General features: G+C 40.8%; 2 long non-coding RNA genes across 3 annotated transcripts; one reads left to right on the forward strand and one right to left on the reverse strand.

Moving 5' to 3' along the window:
• Positions 1–7100: 7100 nt before the first annotated feature.
• Positions 7101–10517, reverse strand: LOC311432008. Its single transcript, XR_014689774.1, has 3 exons — positions 10199–10517; positions 8663–8803; positions 7101–7952 (listed from the first exon to the last, which is right to left on the reverse strand). It is a non-coding gene; the product is annotated as an uncharacterized lncRNA (long non-coding RNA).
• Positions 10518–10933: 416 nt separating this feature from the next.
• On the forward strand, positions 10934–22777 carry LOC311433068. Of its 2 annotated transcripts, XR_014690542.1 has the most exons (4): positions 10934–11102; positions 11370–11548; positions 13943–14058; positions 22473–22777. It is a non-coding gene; the product is annotated as an uncharacterized lncRNA (long non-coding RNA). The 2 variants fall into 2 exon arrangements; XR_014690543.1 differs by lacking the exons at positions 13943–14058; positions 22473–22777 and adding an exon at positions 11676–12021.
• Positions 22778–25982: the final 3205 nt, after the last annotated feature.

The raw sequence follows: 25982 nt of genomic DNA on the forward strand, positions 1-25982 counted from the left end.
ATATTTTTAGCTCAGTCTAGTAGAAAGTAAAACAGCCTTAAGTCAAAGGAACTTTCAAGGACAAAGATTTCACAAGTTATCTTCAGATATATCAGATGCTGTGTTATTACGGTACATTCAAATATTGCACAAGTCTGTGCATGTTTTTTTCAGATAGCTGATATTTAGACATTGGTTAATATGTCCAATAGAAAGATGAAATCACAAAATCTGGCAAACCTCCAAATACCGATACATATCATACAGAAAAGGTATGCTGACAGAACAACCCTTTATAACTAGTTGACCTTACATGTTTGTGTCTCCTTCCATTAAAATAAAAAAAATCACTTTTCTAAGGCTGATCGTGTTAGGGAAGTTTTAGATTTAATAAAAACATTGTGGATTATTTTGTGAAAAATATCAAGATTTTTCAACTCAGATCAGGCATTATTTTGTTTTGAGGACATTCATGTGGGAGTTGCGATACATGAGATGATCTTTATTCTGTTACATGGATATATAGGGACACATGCAACCTTTTTCTCTCTCTCTCTCTCTACTTCTTATCTTTCCCATGTAATTTTTGCCAAAATTGATAGATTTTCATGAAATGTCTTTTTTTTTTTTTTTGACAGAAAACTGTCTTCGAGTGAATGTTTTGTCAAATCTTTTTAATCACTCTGTTTTTATGTTCTCAAGCATCTTTTTTAAGAGTAGGTTGTACTTTCATGGGCATTTGGCTCAAACTCAATGCCCTTTTGTATTCCAAGGTTGCTTTTAACTCAGATCAACTCATGGGACCTGCAAACAGATTCAAGAAAGGTGCAACTTAGGGGAGGAAGGAGAAACTGCTTACAGAAGCAATGATATGAAGAAGAATGTTTGTGTAACTGCAGGCTTTGATAGAACAATGATAACGTGTCCTGTGAAACACTTCATTTCTGAAGAGAAGTCAAATATATTCAGGCCTGTCTTTCCCGAGCAACTTTTATTCTGGAGCAAGAGCACAGAAGACAAAGGAACCACATTTATACTTAAGGTGAAGAACATCCATAACCAATTGAAGTTAGGTGTGGACTGAAATGTTGAGAAGCATTGCTGTCTCCTGTCACAAATTTGCCCAACTATTTATGTTCTCCTGGAAATGTTTCATCACAACCAAAGCATGTGTGGCTCACACAGGTTCCAATAAAGGTTAAAGTCTGTTACCAGAGTTCTCCTCCTCCTCCCAAAAAAAAAAAAAGAAAATCATACATAATCAAGAGATATCCACTTTATGAATGTTATAAGCATTTTTCCCTCTGTTGTGAATTTGAAGCCTGAGAATTATCCTGGCTGTTTTCTATGACATTCTTGCTAGCTAATGTAACTGCACTGCTGTTGTGGACATGTACCATGAAATTTATGTGTTCAATACTGCCAGAACACCAAAGAACAGCACTGGATATTTAACACACTGCTTTTCAAATGGAGCAGAAATCTCCTAAAAGGTTCCAGTAGAGTATGCACATACGTTTAGCCAATACGCCCAGGGAGATACTAACAATTCCCTCATGGCAGTGCCAGATTTTAATTTTGAGCTGCATAGCACTCAGTTTTAGCAAAGATTTCTGAAAATGAAATATTTCAAAAAATGTCAATTGCAGTTGCTAAGATAGTAATTTACCAAAGGTGTTAAGGGATACCTGGGCGGCTGTGTTTTCTTCTGGTTCCAGATGTACCAGGTACTGTCCTTTCTTCTCTCCAACTTGCCCAGCACTGTTGGCTGTAAGTTTCTTTCCTTTAGGCTCTACCAATGGAGCTGCTCCTCTAACTTGATCCCTGATTTCTGTCAATCCAAATAAGTCACGTTAGCTGACACCATCTAAATAGGTCTTTGCTAGGAAGGCTTGATCTTACTGAATCAGGTTAGAGAGAGCTCATACAGCCCTGCTAAAAGGTCTGATGGGACTTCTATGCTCCAGAAGGGCCACTGCTCTGTCACCGTGTAGCTGAGGTGATCAAAGTGCAGTAGTCCACTGAGCTGGCTAAGGTCTGGGGGCAGGGAGCAAGTCAGTTGCTTCTACATGTAGTCCCTTTAGAAGAAAATCATCTTGATTCAGTGGAGCACTAAAGCACATATTTACACACCCCTGAGATAAATGGGGTTGAAGCTGAGGGAAACCTCAGTACCACTGGAGCCTGCAGTGAAGCTTCTGTTGATTTCAGCAGAGCAAGATTTCATCCCTTTTGCATAAACACTTTGCTGAATGGGCCCTGAGACCCTCCAGTTGCTCAAAGTGAAGTACAAAAGTAAGCACTGTTGCCTAATCAAAGATTGGGTTTTTATTAAAAGGAGAAACTTGGGTCTGTGTGACACTGCTGTATCCACCTCCACTCCAACTTGGATCAAATGGCCAATGTGCTACATACAAAACTTAGGTGGAATTGAAATCAAAACTGTCCTCTTGCATCTGCACAACCTGCACAACATCTGCACTGTATGGGCTGATAACACCCCAGTTACTACTATATTTTGGTACCTTGTGAACTTGTCCTCATAACTCATAAATCTATGGAGTGAGGCCATGCCGCCATTCATGCAGTACTGGCATCTCAGCAGAGACAAATGATTGTACAGTGCCACACAGATAATTCCCCATTGGGCTTCACTCTTCCACAGCTCAGGCTAACACTCACTTATTTGAGGCTATGCACGCCTCACCTCATGTTTAACAAAAAGCCTATTGCCTTGTGTACATTGTAGTTTTACTGCATAAATAGAGACCCAATTACCATGGTCAAGCCTGGCCCAGAAACCTCTACTCCTGCAAAAAATCCATGACATGAAGCTTTTATGGAATTACTGTTACGAGAAAGATGAATGAAATAGGTTGTGGAATTGGTTACTGTAGCAGATTAAAGAGTAAAATTTTACTTGGGACAAAACTTGACACTGATGGGGGGCTGGGATCCATCAGGGCCTGGCAGGGCCCATTTCTCCCATTTCCCAGATGCCAAGCAAAAAGAAATGGTGGCTGTTGTATGCTGCAGGCTGTTAGATGTGCACAACACATAGCAGCATCCAGTGCTGGTTCATCCCTGAGCTACTCAGGTACCACTTCTCTGTAGATACAACTGTCCTTAACTTTCAACTCAACCCCAGCAAGTCTTTCAAAACCTGAGGTAAAAGTGAAGAGTTTTGCAGGAGCTGAGTGAAGCTATCATGATGTTATGTCTTATAGCTGAAAACTTGAAACAAGGTAAACCCAGAAAAAAATGTTAGAAAAAGATCTCAGGAAATCACCCATTCTATTCATCTGTTTTCTTCTCTGTAACTCTGTGGCATCTTGTCATACTTATGCCATCTCTGACAAGGGCCTAAGGATCTCTAATGAAAGATATACCACAACCTCAGTAGGCAATTTGTCCCATTTCATTACTGTCCTTCTGTTTAAAAAGATTTTCTAAATTCAAGCCTGAAACTTCTTGGTTCTCTTACCCAACTCCTTCGTCACGGATGTGACAAATTATTTCTGTTCTCTTTAACATCTTTATATGTACCAGAGGGCTAATATTAAACCCATCCTCAGCCTTTTCTACTTTAAAGTAAACAATCCTAGATTATTAAAACTTTCTTCAGAAGACAACTTTTTTCTCACCCCTTTCCTCATCTTTACTTTTTTTTTTTTTTTTTTCCCTAAAAGTTTTCTCCTCTGTCCCACTCAAAAGAAGTCCCAACATTTCAATAACGGCTTATCAGTTCTGATCAGAGCTGAAAGACTACCTCATACTCTTAATATCTCATTGAAGTGTTACTTGCAACTTGCAATGTCTTCTGAAACTAACAGCGTTGCACTGAACTGAACCAGACTAAGGTCAGACCTTGAGAGGATTTCATGATAAACACTTTTGGTTTGATCATAAGCCACTGCACTTAGAATCCGAAATATTCTCTATCTTCGCTATAATCTCTTATGAGTGTATCAGGTAGAATACTGTCAAAATCTTACTAAAGTCAAGGTACTTATCATCTACTAAATCCCACTATCCACAAGGCCCATTACACAGCCAGAAAAGAAAATAAGGTTCATTTCACATAGTGTATACATAAATATTGATTTCCAGATGCTTTACTTCTTACAGGTTTTTTTCTAAGGATTTAAGTTAATTTAACTTTTTCAATAACTCCTCAATTCCCCCCTTTGCTTAAATAAAAGCACAATATTGTGTTGTTCTAGTTATCTAGTTCTTCATTCCCTCTCCACAAGTTCCCAGAAAAACTAATGACTTTGAGATAGCTTCAGCCAGTCCTTTAAATATCCTATACAAAATTCATTACACCTGAAGGACTTAAAAAATGAACTCAGATAAATACCCTTTGCTTATTCTTTCTCTTTTCTGGGCATTTTTTTTTTTTTTTCTGATTTTAATCATGCTAGCCACATGCTCACATTTGACCTTTTAATTGCTGAAGGTGCAGAAGCCCCACTTCACACATCATCCTTCTCTGAAACCTTGTGTGTCTTTTGATCGTTCAGACAACACTACTCCTGTCTTACCTCTTACTTATAATACATATACAGAGAGATTTCTTCTTTGGTGCCTCTGCTAATGATATTGTACTCTGTGTTCCAGCTTTTCTGTCCTTGCATGCTCCTGATAACCTTTCATACTCCATTCCTAGTAGCTGAACACAGATTCTTCCTTCTGTGCACCCCACGCACATGCAGATCATCTACTCCTGCAGGGACTTTCCAGTTCCAACATTGTCAGAGTCCCCTTGTTACCACTGAAAGCTTCACTCATTAGATCAGAGCAGAATTTGGTTTTCTGGCCTGTTGTGGTGGCTCTCCCACCATGGAAGTACCTGTGTTTTTTTCCCTATATAATTATTACCCATAGCATTTTCATGGTTTTAGTCTTCTCCACATGCCAGGCTCACAGCAAATGAATGTATCCAGGGCTGTGGCTACACCCTCCTTTCTACCCCCTGCTTGTTCTTCCTTTCATGTTTTTATTCCAGTCATGTGAATTATCCCACCAAGGCTCTGTTATGCCAATTAAGTCATAATTTTGATCTTGTATTAAGACTTCCAGCTCCACCTGCTTATCCCAAATATTTCTAGCGTTAGTATACAGACATCTAAGTTGTTCAGTGGATTGATTCACTATCCTCTGAGTCTCTCCTGTGACCCTATTATGCATACCAAATCCTCCAAAATTTTAGGCCCCTGTAAGGCTGCTCTGGTTTATGTTAGCTTTTTTGTTGTTGTTGTTGCTGTTGTTCCCTAGTCAATCCCTCCCTCAATCCTACTTTAAAGCCTTCTAACTAGGTTAGCAATTTGTTGGATGAACAGCATGGAGTTAGCGCAGCGGAAAAACCTGAACACCCTCCAGTAGCATCTCAGATTATGGCAGGCAGCTCCCCTTCTTCCTGTGTCTTTCTTCTCCTGGAGTACAGATCCAGCCAGCAGCCAACCTCCTGTTTTCCCATCAGAAGAGGGTCATCATCCTTCTCAGCTGTTCTTTTGGATCTGGAGGGGCTGGTTACAAACATCATAGTTGGGATGGGGTGTGTGTATTTTTCCTTAGCAATAGGATTTAAATATTGTTTGCTTCCTGAATAACATACCTGTTCTTGATCTCCACAGGTAAAATTTGCCTCAGAAGGAAGCCAACTCCTGCATCGTTCCCTGTGGAGAAGCCATTTCCTTCTTTGCTGGTATTGCTCCCTGCTCTAGCTAGCCAGCCTCTTTCTGTTTGGAGATGTCCTCAAACATAGCATCCCTAGGCCCTTCTGGCTTCCTTCCCTGCAGTTCTCTGACCTGCCACCAAAGAGCCCCTGTGGGCACAAGCACCTCTCCTCCTGTTCATCTTCCTTTCCCCTCTGGGAAGGAAAGAGAGGCCACATTCCTTGCAAATCCAAACCAATAAGGAGCCAAGGCATGGGAGATCAGTGTTCCCCTCCTAAGATGAGCCTCCCAGTGTCAAAGTTTGTCTTCATGTATAGATGCAGCCAGACTGATATCAGTCCACCCTTAAACTGAAGGGTAGGGAGCTGCTCTTCTCTGGGAACACAATAGATGCTTCAGGGTGTATCTGCTGTTCATGGCCTTCAGTATATCAGTTTAATCACAAACCCATGATGAGATAGCTTCAGCCACTCCTCTAAATATGCTAGACAACATTTGTCATAACCAGAGCACTCAAAAAAAAAATGTAGAAGGGAGCCTTGTGTCTTCCACATCAAGGCTAGTTCATCAAGGCAGCCTGCTTGGAGTCCAGGCAGCATGAGTGCATGTCCTGCTGCCTCTCTGCGTGCCAGCATTTTGTAAAAAATATACTTCAGACGGATTTTTGTAAATGTGCAGGATGACAACACCACCACCACAGCCAGTCTTATGACATTGTTTTCTCTCCATGTACATTCTAATGAAAGAACATTTTGTTTAGCATGTGAAATGGTAAATATCTTCAATCATAGGAAAACATACAATAGTTGCATTTTATTATAAACAATGAGTACTCACTAGGAAAACACTAGAAGAATGCCACCCTCTTCCTTTTCCTGTTGATTTTCTGTCCTATACTTTCAGGCAAAATGGCATTTCCCTCCAAGACCTGATGCTTCATTCTTTCCCAGCACTTGTTATTGACATAACTTCCTAAGTTATTGTTATTCCTCTTATCGATTAATATTGCCAATGCACGGGAGGCTTATACCAGTGCCCAGCTCCTTCAAAGCCATGTGCACATCCTTACAAGAGGACTGACTGCATGCTTAAGAACATGGGATAAGGTGTGAAAGATCAGCATTAATAAATGTGGATAACAAATTTATAATACCTATGGAAGTCTATGCACCTGTTTATCTAGATGTGTTATTTTATACAGAATGAGGAAATTCTGACGTTGTAGTTACTGCTGGAATCGAGTTGGGCAGATCAAAGTGACAATTACCATGTTCTAGAAATCCCTATTTTTGATGACGAGATTTTTTAAGCCTGTAACAACACACAGATCCAATTGCAAAAGCTTAAAATCGCCTCTTCAGTAGAAGCAGGGCTTTGATTTCATCTAATTTGACCCTTCCACTGCACTTATAAGTGCACTCCAGTGTGGCTAGAGATAAAAACTTTGAAATTTAAATGTGCAACTTGCAGCTGAGGTTGGATTTGCGAGCTAGGACACAGAGTACCTTTTGATGAGCAGCAGTTTTCATTACAGCTGTCAGAAAATACCTCCCCATTAGGAAGCGATGAGTACATTTAATTCAAGTCCAACCCTTCCAACACCATCACTTACAGACACTCTTCTGCTCTGTGAGTGAGGTTCTAATAATACACTGAGCCAAGTGGGACACACCAGGGTGATTAATGCTTGGATGTGAACATACACTGCACAGAGTATATATTTCCCCCTTAAATGAATATATCTGGTTTTCATTGATATTGAGGTAGATTTGCTCTGTACTTGCTCACATGAGGAAGCCTAGAACTGTGGGATCTATCATTCAGTAATAGCTCCTGATAACACTAACACTCAGAACACGGCAAAGTAAAAAATGTGAATTCATATTCACTTTTAATAAACTGGGGTAATTAGTCAGTTGAAATGCAATAGAAAGTGACAGCCTGTGACACATAAAAGACTGCAGACTGACAAAGACAGAGCTATTCTTCATTGCACTAACATCCGTTTCTTCATCAACATTGAATTTTTTCAGTCTCTTGGCATTTCAATTACATTATAAAATGAAGGGCTAAAATCCTGGCTCTGCATTTTTTCCTCCCCTCTTTCAGACTGAAGGAAAGAGATGAGAAAAAAAAGGATGAGAAAAACCCTCTCCACAATTTGCTTCTGCACCACCTGAGATGATGTCAGTGGGCCACTGCATCCAGAACACCCATGGTGTGTGCAGACGGTGCTCAGCCTTAACGTCATCAAGGTTCTGTCGGGACTGCGAAATCCCAACCAAATGAAACTGCCTGGAAAACAAAGAAAAGGGAAAAATAGGTAAAAATGTAGAAAAGTGTTTTTTTTTGTTTGTTTGTTTGTTTGTTTGTTTTTTTTTTCAACTAAAACAAATTTAACCATGGAAGTCAAAATGTCTCAGACACTCCTTTGCTCCTTGCTGGCATCATAGCTGTTTCTCTCTGCATCCTGACTGCTTAGCACCTAAGAGGGAGCTTGGACAAGGACGTGTGTTTCACTGCAGCTCCCCAGCCAAGGTCTCTCACAATTCTCTCACAGCAGCCTGGTCCCAGGACCCATGGCCATGCCTGAAGCCCCCAAACCCTGAGTAGGGAGGAGGTTACAGAGCCTCATGGCACACCCAGAGCCTGAATACCCTTCACCTTGTGTTGGCTCTGGCACTAGCTCATTTAACTGTGAGCACAGTTAACTCACTGGGCCAGCATGAAACTAATTCCTCCCTCTAAAAAGGACAGTTTTCTGCTCAGTTAGCAAACCAAAAGAAACCTGTGAATATCCCAACAATTTCCAGAGCCTATGGAAGTGGAGGAGGATGACTGTGGCACCAAGAGCAAGAGAGAGAAGAACAGTGGATACAGAGGAGAGAAGAAGGGATGGGATGGGATGGGATGGGATGGGATGGGATGGGATGGGATGGGATGGGATGGGATGGGATGGGATGGGATGGGATGGGATGGAGGTGAGGGCTCTTCTTTCAGCTCACCTTTCAGGAGTAGCAGCTATTCAGCTAGCTCTGCCTGAGAAAAATCCTGGTTCTTAGTTTGAGGACATAAATGGTGATATCTTATAAACGCATATGACGAGCCACCTACACTTGTGTCATCACTATTCAGTGAGGTTAAGCCTATTTAGAAAGAAGCAGTACCTTTTATTAGATCACCTGAGACAATAGTAAAAAATAGACCACCTTTTAGGTACTTGAGTGCTTCCACAGGAATGAAATAACCTTACTTAGAGCTTGGAGTGGCCTGGTGACCAGAGCACTGCTGCTCTTCTCCCCATTTGGTCCTCTAAAAATCATAGCATAACCCCCCAGCAGAGAAAAAGAAGTGAGGAGAAAGTATTTTTACATGAAGACCAAATTACTTTTTAATCCTTTTTTTAATGACATCAGGACATCTCACTGTGCAAAGCCTCAGCTTGTTGACTGGTGAAACATCAATGACTTACCTCCCAGGCGTGCTATTTTGTTAATTTTTATATATGGTTTTGAGAACCTTGGATGGAAGGCACCAAGGTTGAGCTGTATAATTTTCTCAGAAGCCTCATGGTCTCATTTGGTTCAGTCATATGTCAAAGCAGCTTTTAATTTCTCAGTTGTGGGACTCGAATCTTAAAATACGCTAGCAGCTAGAAGCTCCCCTTTAAGTACCTGAATGAAAGGGTCAGGTTTTCAATTGTTTCTAGTCTCCTGCAGTTCCCATTGTTTTAATAGAGATGTGCTGTTCAAAAAACCTTAGTTCCCAGCTGTAGGTATGAGCACTTCTACTGCTGTGACCTAATACTTCACAGCACAGTCACTACTCTTATCACCTCACTGAAAAGGGATCTGGAGGGGACATGCAGTCTAACTGGCATCCGCAGAAAAATGGTGATGAAGTGAACTGCTTCCACTGCCTGCTATAGAGTCTTATATTTAAGTGAAAAAAATCTTTGCAGAAGGGAAATAAGCAACCATATATATTGAACAGTTCTTGCAAATCTCAGAGAGGGTAAATGGCAAAAATGTGTTAGTAGCATGGTTTGAATTATTCATCTGTGAGCCATTTTGTTGAATAATATAGCCCTGAGGTGTGCCTCTCAATTCCTTCATCTGTCCCTACGGTGCTTTGCAGAAGGTGCAGCCTGGGCACTGTGACAGGTAACAGGAGGCACCTGTTGTCTTTTCCATTCACCAACTGGACTTCCTACCTCTGACGTCTTTCTTCCATCAATAGTGAAGTGTTTCTCAGTAATTGGATAAACCAAAACTCTGAATTTTAAGCAGTCACAGATATGAGCTTGAACCTGTGCTTATAAACTTGAAATTCATTGTTTATAAAAGCTTGTTTGAGTAAAATTTAGGCTGCATGAATTAATCTTCCAAAAGGGGAATGAAACAGAGGCCGGTTCCTCAAGCAGCATAAGTATTGACTCAGGTATTGACATCGGTGGAACTAAACTCTTTTACACCAGCTGAGGGCTCTGCATCTGTTGTTTTAAATTCAGGGAACTTTCCACAGAAAGGGTTTATCCTCACCTCATTCGGCCGGCTCTATTCATGATCCGAAATAGAGCGCTCATTTGCCAGGTCACTACAGAAGTGAGATAAATGTGCAGATGAAGAAGTCTTAATCATAGTTTGCTTTTAACCCTTAGATTTTGTTCACTGCTTCTTGCATTACTCATTCCAGTAAATCACCTTGACTCTGGCAGAAAAAAGCAAGGGAAATAAACTGGATCCTGTTTTCACCTTAAGCAGCCAAGTGGTTAAAGGACTGGCGTGTAAACAGCTCCACTACACCTATGCTGTATTATGAAGTCCGGTGGGATTCTGCTTTAATCTTGAGAGGGAGTGTGAGGGGTTTGTTTTTCACAGGGGCTTTAGCCTACAGTTAAGTGCAAACACCTGCTGAAGTACTGGTAATTAGTAGGTAATTAGTAGCTAATGTTCTTAGAATTTAAAAAGAAAAGCTTACATAAGTAATTACTTACTATTTCTTATAATGTGCTGCTTTTCCTGAGATTTCATATCCCCAGAACATTTGCCAAGTTCCTAGGTTCCTCAACATACTAAATTGTTTATTAATTACACACGTATATTGCTTGTAGAAAAAATAAAGTGCATTAAAGTGCTGGAAACAGGAGCGAGTTATCTTTTAAATTACAGTACAAGACTCATTGGAAATGACATAATTTGTAGAGGGTGATGGCTTTAGGAGGAGCTTTAATTTGGGGCTGGGGGAGAAGGGTAGTGGTGGCTGGATCAGGGAAGGCAGCAGCCAGGTAGCCCAGAATGAGTTGCTACTTCTTGGGAAGGGGCAGAGGCACAAAGTGGGAAGCAGCCTTCACAGTGGATGCTTTGCCCAGCCCAGTAAATGTCTAGCACAACTGTGGAGCCCCAGTTGGATTCATGTGTCCCTGGGTCTCTTCATGGATTTCAGGTGTGTTAGGCGTCACGGGCTGATCTGGCTCTGCAACAGAGCAGTTCTAATGGCATTTCACCTCTTGTAGAAGGATCTTTTCTGGATCAATGGGAAAGCTGAAATAACTGCCTTGTCAAACTCTGCAAAAGAATTAACTTGTTTGCATGTGTGAGCAATATGAAAACAAAGCGGTGGTTTTCTGCATGTTCTAGGCTGCAGCTAGCACATGATGCAGCTTCCAGGGGCTGTGATTGCACTTACTGGCTTCCAGTCTTGCTCTTGCAGCATGTGGGACAGGCTGTATGCAGAGGCAGAAGAGGAGACCATCTGCTGAGGTCCACCCATGACCTGGATGCTCATCAAAAAGTGTCCTTCTGTGGGACCCTACCTGCAGCCCAGTGCGAACCTCTTCTTACAGGACAGTAGGCTAAGAGAGCCCCATCCGCTCTGGTGATGACTCTCCTGTAAGTAAAAGTGTATACAAAGACGGGATTATTAACAGCAAGTACCATGTGAAGGTGGCTCATACTTCTATAGAGTAGTCTGGCAGGGAAGAGGTTGAATTTTACCTTCCATTTTCCCATTCTGCAGGGTGGGACACAAAAATCTTGAGAGATCTGCTGGCTTCCCTGACCCTGTGCCATGCAGCAGGGCCCTGGGGACAGCTGAACTCTCTCAGGACCTTCTCATGTACAGTGGTGGCTTCTAGAAGAGGAAAGATAGGAAAAGCTCCCTGCTTTTCCAGGTAGCTCACAAATATCAAGGAGCAACTGTCCACACCATGGCAGCGCGGAATGGCCCTGGAGATCTCTTGGCTTCCAAATTCCTTTATCCCTTTATCCTGTTTCACCCCATTTCAATTTGGACTTTAAAAACTGAGAAATTTCCTGGTCTCGGCTGTCATTGATGCTTTAACAGAAGAATGATTCAACTGAAGATGGGCCACTCCATAAAACATGAAGCTAACTCCTTAAACCATGAAGCTAAATTGCTTCTTAGTATTACTATTCAGAGTTAATTTTTTTTTAATTTTTATTTTTATTTTTTTTTTAGCTTGGCTGTGAATAAGAAAAAACAAACAAACAATCACAAATTGGACTAAATGAGATTAAAGCTGCGGGTAGGCACCAACTTAGCATACAGCCTGGGCTTCCTCAGGGTTTTAGGTCCTCCAGCATTCTTATTATTCCTTTCCAATCAATTAAGCTGGATGCAAATGGTAAAAAGTAATTTTTTTTAAAAAAAAAAAAGGAAAAAATGCTTCCAAAAAAAAAAACACCCCAGGGGTGGGGGAGAGTTTGGCTCTTTCAGCCATATGTAGCTCTTGAGAAAAACACCCACATTTTCAAGCAGGGTTTTAATACTAACTGAATAATCTCTTCAAGGTGTACACCTTGGAAGACTCCAAGCCCAGCTGTATCTTAATAGCAACTAATATCAACTCCTCTCACACAGAGGTAGCAACTCTCTGAGGAGGCACTTAAGTGCTAGGGCAGCTTTTGTTTTCTGAACACCATGTCTGCTTTCTCCTGGTGAGGACAAACCAGATAGTCCCTTGTCATTCATCTTTGCTTTAGATTCAGACATTTACCACAATTCAAGAATTTCTGAACTGCAAACAGTATTGCCTGTCAGGACAAAGAAAACCCCTGAATGAAGGCATCCTAGGTGATGAAGATATTTGTCCTTGCAAAGACTTTACAGAAAGAGGCTTTGTGTCTCTCACAGCGTATCTCTCCATGAAAAAGTGCTAGCTTCTTTTTTTAATTAAAAATAGTGCGTGCTTCATACTTATATGGTAATGATTTGTAAAAGTATTTATGTTTCCTAAATAAGCAGTAATTAAAAAAATTAAACAGCAAATCTGTGGCCCTTTAGGAGCTATTTCCTGCCACTGTGCTATGCACCAGGGATGTGTGAAGCTTCCTAATCATAGCTGGGGACCAAAGCTGATTATTTTTGCTTCAAAGGCATCGGTCTGTACATCCAAACTACAAAGTACCATCCCTGTGTTTTGCTACCATTAGCGGTGTAGGGCTGAGAACTGAGTAGTTGTGGTTTACCTAAAAGGGAGAAAGAATGTACCTCTCAGCCTGCCCACATTAATTCCTTGTTCCCACAGCACGTTTCATGCAGAAGGAGAAGTTACCGTGGAAGCAGACGTGGTAAAACGATTGACACAGGAGGATAGTCTCATATTCCTTGAATTGCATTAGAAAACTGTTTGAAAGAGCACAGAAATACCACCCATCATTTTAAGAAAGGAAGAGTAATTAGTTCAAATAATTTTGAGCACAAATTGGCATTAAAGTGCAAACACAATTTGGCCATGACATTGGATTAATGTACCTTGCCAAAGGGTTTATGGCATTAAATCACCTAATCTAGCCATGCTTTCAGACCTAACAAAAGACCAATTCTTTAACTCAGTCCCTTCTGTGTGCCCACTCCACATGTCCTGGGGTTCCTAATGCAGTTTTATTTATCTTTTCCGTAAAGACCAACCTTGAATAGACATCGTATTTTTCCTTTTTCTCTTGCATGCTACTTAAGATATGTCTCACCATGTGGACTCAATTCAGTTGCCTGGTTAGAAATGTCATATGCTGCTTAAGGTGCCCCATGGTACCTGAGACACCCACCAGGGCTGGCAGATGCCATCACCAAGAGGAGACTTGTATCCTTCTGGACCAGGAACTATTTCTTGTCCCATATGTCTGTTGGAAATACCAGGCTGGTGCTGTGAAGTGGCAGTATATTTGAGTTCCACCGTGATAGCCAACTTCATTATTATCAAGCGATACGTTCTCACTATACTGAGACTATTTTTTTTGTTCTGATTCTCTGTGAAAATTTAGGACCAGATGGAAAACAGCTTTTCTGAGGCTACTACAACTTCCCAGAGAGTTACTGGAGAGATGAGCTGGATGATGACATTTTGCAGTTTGATTCCTGAAAACTGGTTTGCTTCCAGGTCAGTCAATTTACTTTTGATGCAAACTGATATTAGATAACAGAGCAGAACTACACATGTTCTTCTCTGTCTCAGTCTCAACTGATACATCATTTACCCAGCTGATGTATCAATTCACACATGGAAAGCTGTGTGCAAGTAACACAGGGCAATGTTTATGCATTGTAGACTAATTTTGCTCTCAGTTATATCCATTGCATTCCACTCCTTTCATTGCAGTTGACAGGTGTAAAAGAGAGCAGCTGAGTTTTTCTTTGTGACCTTATACAGAACTGAATGAGATCGTTCAGGACTTGGTTGCCTGTACATTCATAATACTAAAAAAAAACTTAGTGATGATAAAATGGCTACTTCATCATTGCTGCCTTGGGGGACTACCTTAGCTCACGTAATTGGTAACTGTTTGATCTGCCATCCAGGTCAGTCTTGGCCTAGGTTAAACTTGGGATAGTGGTGGGGAACCCCAGTGTTGTATTCTTTGGTAGACGAGTGTTATGTTCTTAGAGAACAGAGATACCTCTTGGGTTTATGGTAAGCATGTGTCTGTATCTGGAATCATAAAAGGCAAATACTGTTCTTTAGCATTCCATGCCAGTCTCAGCGTCAAGGCTCTGAAGTTCAGTGGGCTTGAGAGATGAACCCTTCATTTTCTCAGTGTCTGGACTGAGGCAGATAAGTGAATCTGTGTTGGGGCAGGCAGCAGACTCAGGCTACAACTGGGACTCTTCCTGTAGGTCTCTTGAAGTCTGCACTAAGCCTACATGTAGCTAACTGGACAATATGAAACCAGAAAGAAGCGGCAAGTAATGTACAGATCTTAGTAGTTAATTCTTGTAGAATATTTAATGAAGGTTTCTGCTTGCTTTGAACATGTTATTCAGAAGCAACTCTTGATAGTCTTCTTTTTGTAATGATTTCAGGCTACAGAGACATGCTCACCACTGCCAGACTTTTAATACTTACATAAATAAAGAAAGCTCACAGGCTGTGGTTGATCAAGAACTGGATGAATAAAATAGATAGCACATAAAAAACTTATCTACTACCAAGTCCTATGATCTCAGAGAGAACTCCTTTTGCTCAGTTGATATGCCTATTCTGGAGAATAAGGGTTTAGGTATCCTGGTTCTCTGAGTATCATCTAACATAGCCTCAGTGGTTCTTTGCAGGACATCTGCCATTATAAGAGTCTGAGAAGAGGTATGGATGCCTAATGATGGCCATCGTGTACATTCAAGAAGCAGGCAAAAATATTTCTATTAGCTGAGTGAATCAGTTGCTTATCTTGACAAAACATCTTTGAAACAGGGGCAATCATCACCTGACTAAACCTGCAGATCACCTACTGACTAGAGGGGGTAAACCTCTAACCCAGTTAGATGGCAGAAGAACAGGTGTCCCAAAAGTGACAGAAGTCAAAGAGCTCATAATTACTTAAATGATTTCTGGGTCCTCCTAATGATCACAGTTTGGATTTCCTGCAATCAAGAAGTTCTTCTCCCCATGAGTAAGATGACCATTGCCATTTTTTGCTCATATACACAACTTCCAGGCTTACTATGCTTTTGTGTACATATTTCAGCACAGTGCATAGATGTCACTGAACCACTCAGTGATAGAATGAAGGGAGCAAGAAGAAAGGACACACACATCGATATACCACTTCAGCAAGACTCTATATGTCAAAAATTGGGTAAAAAATTTAAACTGTGATATTTGGCTTACATTACGCAGTGCTCTGCATTGGAGGTGCCCACCCAAGCCATACTGATGTAACGACTGGAAAGTCTAAAACCTCTGAACATCACCAAAGACTTCTGACAGACAATGCATGCACATGTGAGAGACTGCAGTAGCATTGTTTTGCTAGTCTTGTTTTGTTAGGCATGTTTTGTTAATTAAGGGCATGTCTTAAATCCATGGTGGTTTTTATCACTTAGATAAACAAAATACTGTAATAAGGATATAGCCCTTGTCTGAGGCCAGCTCAGCAGCCTTTCAGGCCCAAGAAGCTAGTGTGAGGGGGAAAAGAGACATAAAGAAGTAAAATGATTGAATGGCAGGTACAGAGCAGATCAATTTTGGACCCTCCTGCCTTAAGCCCAAGCAACCTTTCTTTGTGGACTTTTCTCCATGACAGAAATACTCCAGATGGAAGTTTTGACTTCAGCGATGGTTGCCATAACATTTTCAGATAATATGATGTTAGTGCCCTACTCAGCTTGCTGTCAAACCACATGGGCCATAGCCTGCATCAAGGTTTCCCTTTAACAGTGCAGTACACTGCTTTATTTTGTGCTCATTAGATGCCTTTAAATGCCTATCAGAATTTATCCTCTGCTTATTTTTTTCTCTCTCTCTTTTTTTTTTTTTTTTTTTTTTTTTTTTCTGATCTCACTCATTTTCACAGGTCTTGTCTCTTTAACCACATAATTCAATTATTGAGCATGACAATAGTTCCCCCTGTATTCTGATTGTTCTGTAGCTGATGATGGTTTGAGGTGCCATGACAGAGTGCACTCAAGGACCTCTTAGATGAGCCTATATATTTGCATTGCTAATTTCCTGCCTTGAGAGAGAAGGCAATGGTTGACTTTTTTCCTCGTTTGATTCATAGGTCTGTCTTGTTTTACTGAGGATTGATTTGTGTGTAGGCAGGGAGAAGGGCTGGATATATGGTTTGAATTGCTAGCACTTGTGCACAAGTGAAGTACTGCTTGTTTGTAGGCAGATATTGAAAAACAGGAAAACAATTACATTATGAAAGAATTGTTGAGATGTCTGTGAGGAAGCTCTGAGTGTAAAGACATGTACAAAGGGATGTTTCTGGTCTGTGCAGACCAGAAAATGGAGGTGATTCAAGGATAACTTAGAATGAGGAGTTTGAAAGAAAAGGTAATCATCAGTAACACAAAATACACAAATAAATTCTTTGCATAGGCTTAGACTCTTTGCATCAGATTCTTACGATGCTAGCAGGATGCATAAAAGCCATAAATCAATGGGATGCTGAAAAGCATAATGTTTCTTTAACAAGTGTTATAAGACTTGGAGGCTTAGCCCAGACCAAGTACAAAGTAGAAAGCCTCACAAAAAATAACCGAGGTCCCTGCAAAATATTTCAATTTTTTATTGATTGAAGGCAATTATCCCTTAATTGCATATTTAAATGAGGTATTAGGAGGTTTAACTAAGCAATGCCTCTTAATTGCTGCTGCACACTAGGTGTCACAGATTGTGTTTATTTCATATGTTAATTAAAGAGAATGGGTATTTTATTTTATTGACTAGCTGGCTCTTCAAGGCTGTACTGCTTAGGACCGAGGATGTCTCAGGTGTCCACAGGACCCTGGGTATTAATGCAATCATTAGAAAGGTTCCAGTTTTAAATGAAGAAGTATATCTCCATTTCATGGATAGTTTCAGCCACTTAGATCACACATAAGCAGGGGAAGGGAGAACCTGAACCCAGGTTAACCCAAACAGTACAGAAACATGTAAGGGCAGGAACAACCACAGTAAAGGTGTATGTATCGGAAGCAAGGGCCTTTTTTTCTGGGACTGAATGCGAAGGTCTGAGATTGTAAACAGAACTGAGATTTGAAATACATGGTATGATTTCCAGGCTATGGCATTAATCTCTGAGATTTTCTTGCATGGTTGCATGCGATGCATACCTTGCAGTGAGCAATTCCATCACTGCAAGGGGGAAGAGTCTGGATCCCATATGGAAGTTCTGAGCTTTTTATTGGTGATACCTTTATATGAATGATGAAGTTTGTAAAAAAAATCTTGTCTGACTAAACATGTAGCAGCTGAAAGAGTGACATATGGGTAGAACCAAACATTAGAGTGAAATGGAGTTGTGTGCTGATGTGTAGCACATACCTGCAGAGTACAGGGCCGTACACTTCAGGCTCTGGTAATATCCATTTCTTCTATAAGAAGAAAATAATCAGCTGGAAAGTGTGTGAAGCTGATGAAAAGGCAAGAGACGAGGTATCCTGCCTAATCACAGGAGTACTGTATTATATCTATATGGAAGGGGCAGATGGATGGATACTGCAAACTGGCCAGATTATGAACCGTCTCCAGGACAGAAACCATACAGCCGTGTTAGCGAGGTTTGTGCCAGAGCTAATAAGGCCCACTGGGAGGCAGAGCGTGTTAATTCAGGAATAATATAACACTCACACCGTCAGACAGCTTCTGGATCAGAACAACCATAGTGCAGTGCATGGGCAAAGGGGACACGTCTGTCTGCGCCTGGTGTGGCTCACCATTGTGGTGGTGCTGGTGGGACACTGAAAGTTTTTTCAGGGTGTATCAGGCATGTACCTGTTTGGGGCATGATGAAAATATGCACGATGAAAATATTCTCCGAAATATGCGTAAAGATGAATGATCTCAGATTGGAGACAGTGAAGGGAAGAGCTGCCAGAATGAGCAGAGTAGGCAGACTATCTTGTTACAGGAAACTCAGAAACGAAGCTTATTTTGTCTAGATAAAAACAGAGGCAGATGGCAGAAGCCTGAGCAATCTTCAGGCACAAGCCTAGGGCGATGGGCTGCATCCTTTCCCAAGGAGACAGTGACTGACTTGCAGCAGGAGCCAGGTGCCAGCTCTTGGGGCTGTGTGAAGGCAGGGTGCATGTGTTTGGTGCCAGGGCCCTTCCCAGTCTCTACCCAATTTCCACAGCACCACTGCTCTCTGGTTTCTGCCCCCTCTGGAACCTCTTCTGCTGGTCAGCACTAACAGGAAGGCTGTTTCTCAGTTATTAGTGTATTCACACAAATGACATTCATCCATATAGATGCCAGGGCATCAGTATCAGGAGAACTGAAGACCCGTGAAAGCAAAAAGGTAAAATTCACATGAAAGAAAATGGGCATAAGTTAGCCTTGAATCAATCTAAGCTGGAAATTGGGTACATCTTAACTAAGCAGCAGAGCACTGAGGTTCTGAAATGGTCTTCCAATTACAGTAGTAGAAGGAAGAAGTATTCTGAAGATGAAGTTGAACTGGTTCACTTATTGAATTACTGGTTGGTGTTGTGGAGTTGGTGGTAGGTGTCAGGGAATAGCTCTTCCGACTCTGAGTTCATATGTAATATTCCACACATTGTATTTCTTGTGTGTTTTCCTACCTTTTGCTGAATATATATGGGGTTCTCAAAGAAGAACCAAAATTCCATAGCAGTTCTTTGAGTTCAGGGCATCTGGCTTTTGTGTGTGTGTGTGTTTTGAAAATGACAACCAGAGCCAGTAATGATGGTATGATCACAGACATAATTTCTGCCTTCTGTCAGAATATAAAAATGCAGTGCCAGAGTAAGAACCATAAGCTTGAAGTATTGACTGGATGGTTAGACTTAACAGTGAATTTGCTCTCTTTTAAATGTGTTAAATCCGACCTTAGATTAAATTTAAACTACTTTGCTACAGCATAATCCACGAGAGACCCCCTGACTTTCCATTGACTTTAATGGAGCCTCTACTGAACAATTAGAGCAAATCACAAAATATGCAGTGTGGATGTAGAGCTGAAGTGGTTAACATCCATTTTTGGCGGGTAATTTCCCCTTTTAGATCTTACTGTGTCATAATTAGCAAAGCCCAAGGGTTCAACTAACAAAGGGCAGTAGCATGATAGTTTGTATGTTGTTACTACTGCTTATTACATCTATCATTATCATCTCTCTCTGTGACCTTGGGCTTTCCCTGCTGCTTTATCATCTTTTCTCTCTATCTTTTATGCCTGCTGTAAGCTCTTCGGGGCAGATCTGAAGGTTTCACGATTCAGGCCTCCAACAACAGGACCTTATTTTACATCAAGGCCCATAGGAACAACAACAAAGAAACTTTTAGAAAGAGTGCTAAAAGATACATGCAGTTTAGTGGCAGGTCTTTTGGATGGGGCAATGTTGCCATGCCAAATGGCTCCCTCCTGGGAGCTAACTATTGTAGGGCTAAAAAAAGAGCCAAGCCATACATGTCAACATCCTACAGAAGGGGACAGGAAACACCTCTGGTCTGCCTCCAAATTCAGACTGCTGTGTTGTGGACATGGGGACATGCTGGGTTAGATGGTGTAGGGACCCACTGGAAAAAGAGGTTCAGTTTTATATCTCCGGTTCATTTTCAAGAGAGTTCAACACTGAGTTGAACAGATTCATCTGCAGGACATTTCCCTCCAGAACAGACTGGAAAGTTGGAGAGTTTGGATTTTTTCATCCTCTGTTTCAGCCTAGTAATCCTATTGAAGCCCAGGCATGATCGCTCCAGCATCTGGGAAGGCCCCATGGCACATTGGTGTCTCCCATTCTCTGTCAGCAGCAGACCACAGGCGAATTTCCTGAAAGTGGAGATATTTTTGTCTAACTAATGTCTTTACGCTAATATAGGGGTGCATGGATGGAATGGACCACCAATTTAATGATTATAGGGGAGATCAAACTGGACGATTTATGGCTCCCTTTTGTCCAGGAATCTGTGGAACATTATGCTGTCCCTTGCTGGGAGAAGACTTCTGAGAAGCCCATAATTTAGTCCATAATATAGAAGAGGTTTAATATTATAGTGCAGAGCACAAGGGCTTGAACAGAACAAGGTAGGTCTTGACATCACCAGCCTTTTCTTCCCTTCCATTCCCCAGTGCTCTTGCTATTGTTTGAGCCTCATCACTAATAGCATCAGTAAAGGATCCAGCATTGGCCAACTGCTAGGGCTCTTACCACTGTATCATTATTTCTGCTCCTGGTACATCTAGACAGGACCATGATCAAAATACTGTGGGCTGCCAGCAAACTTCTGCTGCCATGAGAGGAGCCGAACTGCTGTTTGTGAGGGGAGGATGGAAATTTCAAAGTTAATCTGGTTCCCATCTCTGGAACCATTTAACTGTAGCACACAAAGGGTTTGCAGTGCACCGAGAATTCAGTCGTTTTATGCAGGTCAGCCTTACAATGAAAAATTTTATATCAAAATGTTTAACTTCAAAAAGGGTTAGACTCGATTTCCTGGTGAAGGCTCAAGTCAGTTCTCATTTTAATCTCACCTGCATGCCTGCCCCTAGGTAAAATGTCATTGTATTATCACATTTGATTGTAATAATCATAGTCATTTGGCCAGTAACAAAATCACAGGACTGAACATACCTGATGATTTAATCCAAATTCAGCCTCAGATATGTAGCCTGTTCCATTTTTGAAATGAGAGAAGCCATTTATTTGCACCCGGATCATCAAATTAGGAGGCGTCTCTGTCCTTCGAGGTCCTTGCTTCTATCTTACCTTATCTCCTGCTCCCCAGACAACATTTTTCCTGCTTAGGGCAGCTGCTCTAGTGACTGATTCTGAAGCTGTTGAAATAATGCTGGCTCTTCCCCAGTCAGAGAAACTAGTGGTGTCACATTGTTTGTGTCTTTCCTTTCATAAGTAGTCCATGAATATGCTTCCTTAAGTCACTGAAGGAAAATACTTCCAAGAAAAAAAACTCCTGTCTTGTCTTTAAGAAAAATATTTGGACTGGTAAAATGCATTGTACTATGAAGGATAGTTCCAATTTACAGACTCATGAGCTTATGAGTGGAATAAGCCTCCATCCTTATCTTTATGTTACAGCAATGGCACCCACATACGATAAGTCTTCGCTGGCAGAATTTTGAAAAAGTAATTCCAGTGCAGTGAATATAAAATAAATGCTATCAAGGAAAAATATTTTTTGCTCCCCTGGAATAGAAAACATTATTGAAACTGTTGGATGCCTCAGGAGTCTATTCATGCAAAATCTATTTCTGCAGTCAAAATATATTCTATTCTGCAGATATTTTTTCAATATGTGACTGAGACTTCAAGACAGAAAGAAATAGCCATTTTGGCCAGGAAAGAACTGGCATGTGGTCTGGTTTTAGGTGAGCATAGATTTTTGCATGAAAATTATAGTAATTATGGGTATTTGTAAACAGCGATTTTTGCACTTTAACGGCCTAATCGCATGGTCAACAGCTGGAAGTTGCTCTATGCAGATTCTTACCTAACACATAATAAAAGTCACCCTTTGCTGCATTTCCACAAAGAAACAAATTATAGCACAAAAGAGACCTGCCAAATGCAATCTTTCATCCTCTTCTGCTTCTTAAAGAGGATGTTTGAATATTCTGATTTTAAAAAAGGGATAAAACAAAAGGAAAAATAATTTATGTATATCTAAAATGCATGTCTAAAGAAAAAAAAAAATGGAAAATGCTGATGTATATGTACTTCTTGGCCTTTTATTGTTATATATGCATTTCCTTTGCATTTGAAAGTTCATATGTCATGCATGGTACACATCTGTTCCTTTCATTTTTAATTCTTTCTTAAATACGTATTTTTAATTTCTCCCTATTGTTTTCTCAAATGGTTCCATTACAGCAATATAAAAGCATATCCAACAAGCAAAACCACACAGAATGACTCTCATCATATTGAACATCTTGGCAAACTGATGGGGAATTTGCTATCTATCAGGAAGAAAAAAGAAAAAAAGAAGAAGAAGAAAAGAAAAAAGAAAAACAGAACAAGTCTGATCAAACCTGTGCTCTCCCATACTGGTTGGAAACACCTCAGTTTAGCCTCCTCATCCCCAGGGGTCCCAGTCCAGGCATACCTCAAACAACTAGAAGCAGCACTAGCTGGAGTTGGTGGTTTACATTAATCTTTTTCTTTGCATTTAGAAGTGTCAGGGAAATAAAGGGGTAGTTGCTGTTTCTCAGATGAGAAATGGTAGCTTCAGATCCCTAATTTAATTGCTTTTGATGAACACCCTTTATCCTTAGGCTTTCTAATAAGATGCTGTCAATATGTATCTCTTCTAATCTTCTGCACCTTTACCCCTGTTTCTTTGTTGAACATTGGCTGACAATTGTATTTAGGATTTTCTATAGACAAGTTTTCAAAAAAAGAGTGCATAAAAACTCATGAGACACCCACAGCTTCACCAGGAGCTGGCAGGAATGCACAGCTCCAGCCCTCTCTCTTTCTTGCCTTCATAGCTACTTCCCTTCAGTCAACTCCCTAATAGTTATATAGATTGTGTTAATAAGCATCAAATTATATAAATTTGCACACCCTTGGGTTAATCTGTGTATGGAATCAGTGAATTTGTATATGCAGTTTAAAATGTCAACATTAGCTATTGAAACTTGTGCATAAACTTAGTCTTAAAACTTGCAGTGGAGGAGCAATGAATGCTAGTAAGCTATGCAGAAGTGCAAACCATGAAGACTTCCAAAGTCCCTTTAAGAAACTGCATTTTTAAAGGATCAGCAGCAGAAACCAAAGCCACTTGTTCTCCTAGGCCTTGTCCCTGTGCGTGCCATTTTGGTGTGGTGAGGGAAGGATGCCAGTCTTCTGGGGATGAGCATCCCCAACAAGCCCTAGCTGAGGAGGAACAATCTGGTAATGCTCTGGCATAGACAGGGTCCCATGTAAGCAGTACCAGCCTGACTTTTTGGGTTGACTTCTAGGTTTAGAGAACCTACATCATCTGTTGGAGGCAGCTCCTGGTGCAATCAGGGCAGCAGTGAAGGATGCTCATGCTTTTCCACGCCATTACAGGGGCTTTCCAGCTGTTGGCTAGCCTGGGGAGAGGAGACACAGCTCTCACTTTGCACCTGCAAGTTTTACCTGAAGGCTCAGTCTTATCCCTTCCTTACTCCTTGAAGCCATTTTCCTTTCCATCAACAGGTTCTTGGCATATATGTGGGTTCATTTTACTCTTTCTCCATTTTGCCACTGTTATACGTTATACTTTGTTAATTTATGGATTGCTGTGAGTCTTTGGCTTCACTCTTATTAAATATTGTGCATTTTAAAGGTGTTTAGTTCTTTCATTGCTAGTATTAATCGCTTCACTATCAATTCCCTATTCCCATCTGTTGTTTTGAAATAGCATTATATATTATTATGCCTCTTCATTGCTTCGGCTCTCTGTCACAGCTGACTGCTTGTTTACCTCACCCTCTGTGGAGCTTCCAAAATCCTTTTTCTCCCTTGTTCTCATGGCAATGCTCCAGTTCCCTGAGTACCGGTGTGTTCATCAGTATTTCTGTTGGGTAACCTTGAGGCCTCTTGCTCTAGAGTTTTAACATCTCTCTCAACTCCTCTTCCTCTTCCTCCTCAGCTATCTGTCCTACCTGAAGGTAACCACCCTTCGGTAGCATCAGCAGAAGTAGGTTCATACCTCTAACTCAACCACCAGCCTGGCATACTGGCTTAAATCACTAGTGGGATGAGGAAGTACTGCTGAGTTACTGTGAAACCTTCACTAACTCCATTCACCTCTGACAAGTCCCCCTCAGGATTCCCAAGAGTACCCATGGCCATTAATTAGGTATTTCATTTCAGAATTACCTTGAATATTGCTCTTGTTTCCTATTTATAACGTTTTGTTCCTCTTTATCCTTTCCTTCTCCTATAACATTTTAATGCCCTTTTCCTAATTGGCTTTCCTGCTTTATTACCTCTTTTTTCCTCCCTGCTAATAGCAGGGTTGTTTCCAAGATGTTTTGTCATTTCTCTTCTACACCCATTTTCTCCTCCAGCATTCTAACCAACATATTTTATGGATATTCATGACTTCAAATGTTATTCCTGATGATGTTTCAGGCTGTTTAAATCCCAGCATCTGAAAAAACAAGGTGTTTATGCTTTAAAAGGACAATAATATGGTTAAAACATTTTTTTTTTTTTCTGTAGCCTGTTGTAGGACCATCCATTGCTTGCATTTCACTCCTTGCAGTGCTGAGGGCTCATGAGCAAAGATGATAATAACGGTAAACGTCATGTCAGCCAATGTCCCCTAACACTACCGTCTCTGAAATGTATTTGCCATTCAAAGTGACCTTGTCCTACACTGCCCATATGAATTCCTGCTTCTTCTTTCTCACTCACAAGGAAAATTTTCTGCATACTACAGTTTGTATGATTGTGTATGATTGTGCATATGCAGAACTGTAATCTCCTGGAAGGGAGGGGCATACTCTTCTGTTTGAAACGTAGCTGGAAATGGGAACACCAGGCAGAAAATTAGGAATCACCAGGCACCGTGTCAGACAAATCCTGTCATACAGGGGCCAAGCTCTGTCACTGAAAGGAGTTACCAGGTTGGCCTGTTGACTTTATTCTTCTATTTGGAAGAACATTATAGGGTTAGATACTTTTTCTTTAATTTTCTGATCAAATTGATTGGAGGCCAATTTCTATCCACTTGTTATTGCCCAGTGGATGGCTCCATTAGACTTACTTTTTCTCCTACTACAGGTATTTACATACACTATACCACAGAGGGCAGCTCTGCAGCCTCTCGGACTTCATTTTGCTAGCTGACTAAGCCAAACCCTGGCTTCTCTAGAAAGACTGTTTCTCAAGCATCTTAGTATTCCTCTCTACATTGATTTCATTTTGAATTTCTGATTTTCAAATGTGGGTAACCAGAGGGGTAGATTGTATTTCAGATCTAGTTGCAGCACTAGTTGCAGAACATACAGTTGTCTTAATACTTTCCTCTTCCTACTGGGACCATCTTGCCTGTCATAGGCTGGATTATGCCTTCATGGAGGTAGTCCCCATAGACAGCTCGGAGTCATTCATGCTGTCATTACCTGTTTTACCAACTTAACCATATTGCAGTCATTTTTAACTGATGAACAGTCCATTCACAGCAGCTATGGTGTCAGTCCCTTGATGCATGAGCTTGTGTTACATATTATTGAATTATTTTTATTATTATTATTATTTTCCTTAAGTACATCCATTCTTACTGCCTGCTGCCCTAATCATCTTCTGTATTGATACTTTCTCCTAGCTACGGACAGACAGACATTGGTATTCTACTTAGGGTCCCAAAACTCAACACCCTTCTTATATATATCCAAGCCAACA

The sequence above is a fragment of the Aythya ferina genome, assembly GCF_964211825.1.
Source record: "Aythya ferina genome assembly, chromosome: 2".
In the NCBI taxonomy this organism is placed as follows: domain Eukaryota; kingdom Metazoa; phylum Chordata; class Aves; order Anseriformes; family Anatidae; genus Aythya; species Aythya ferina.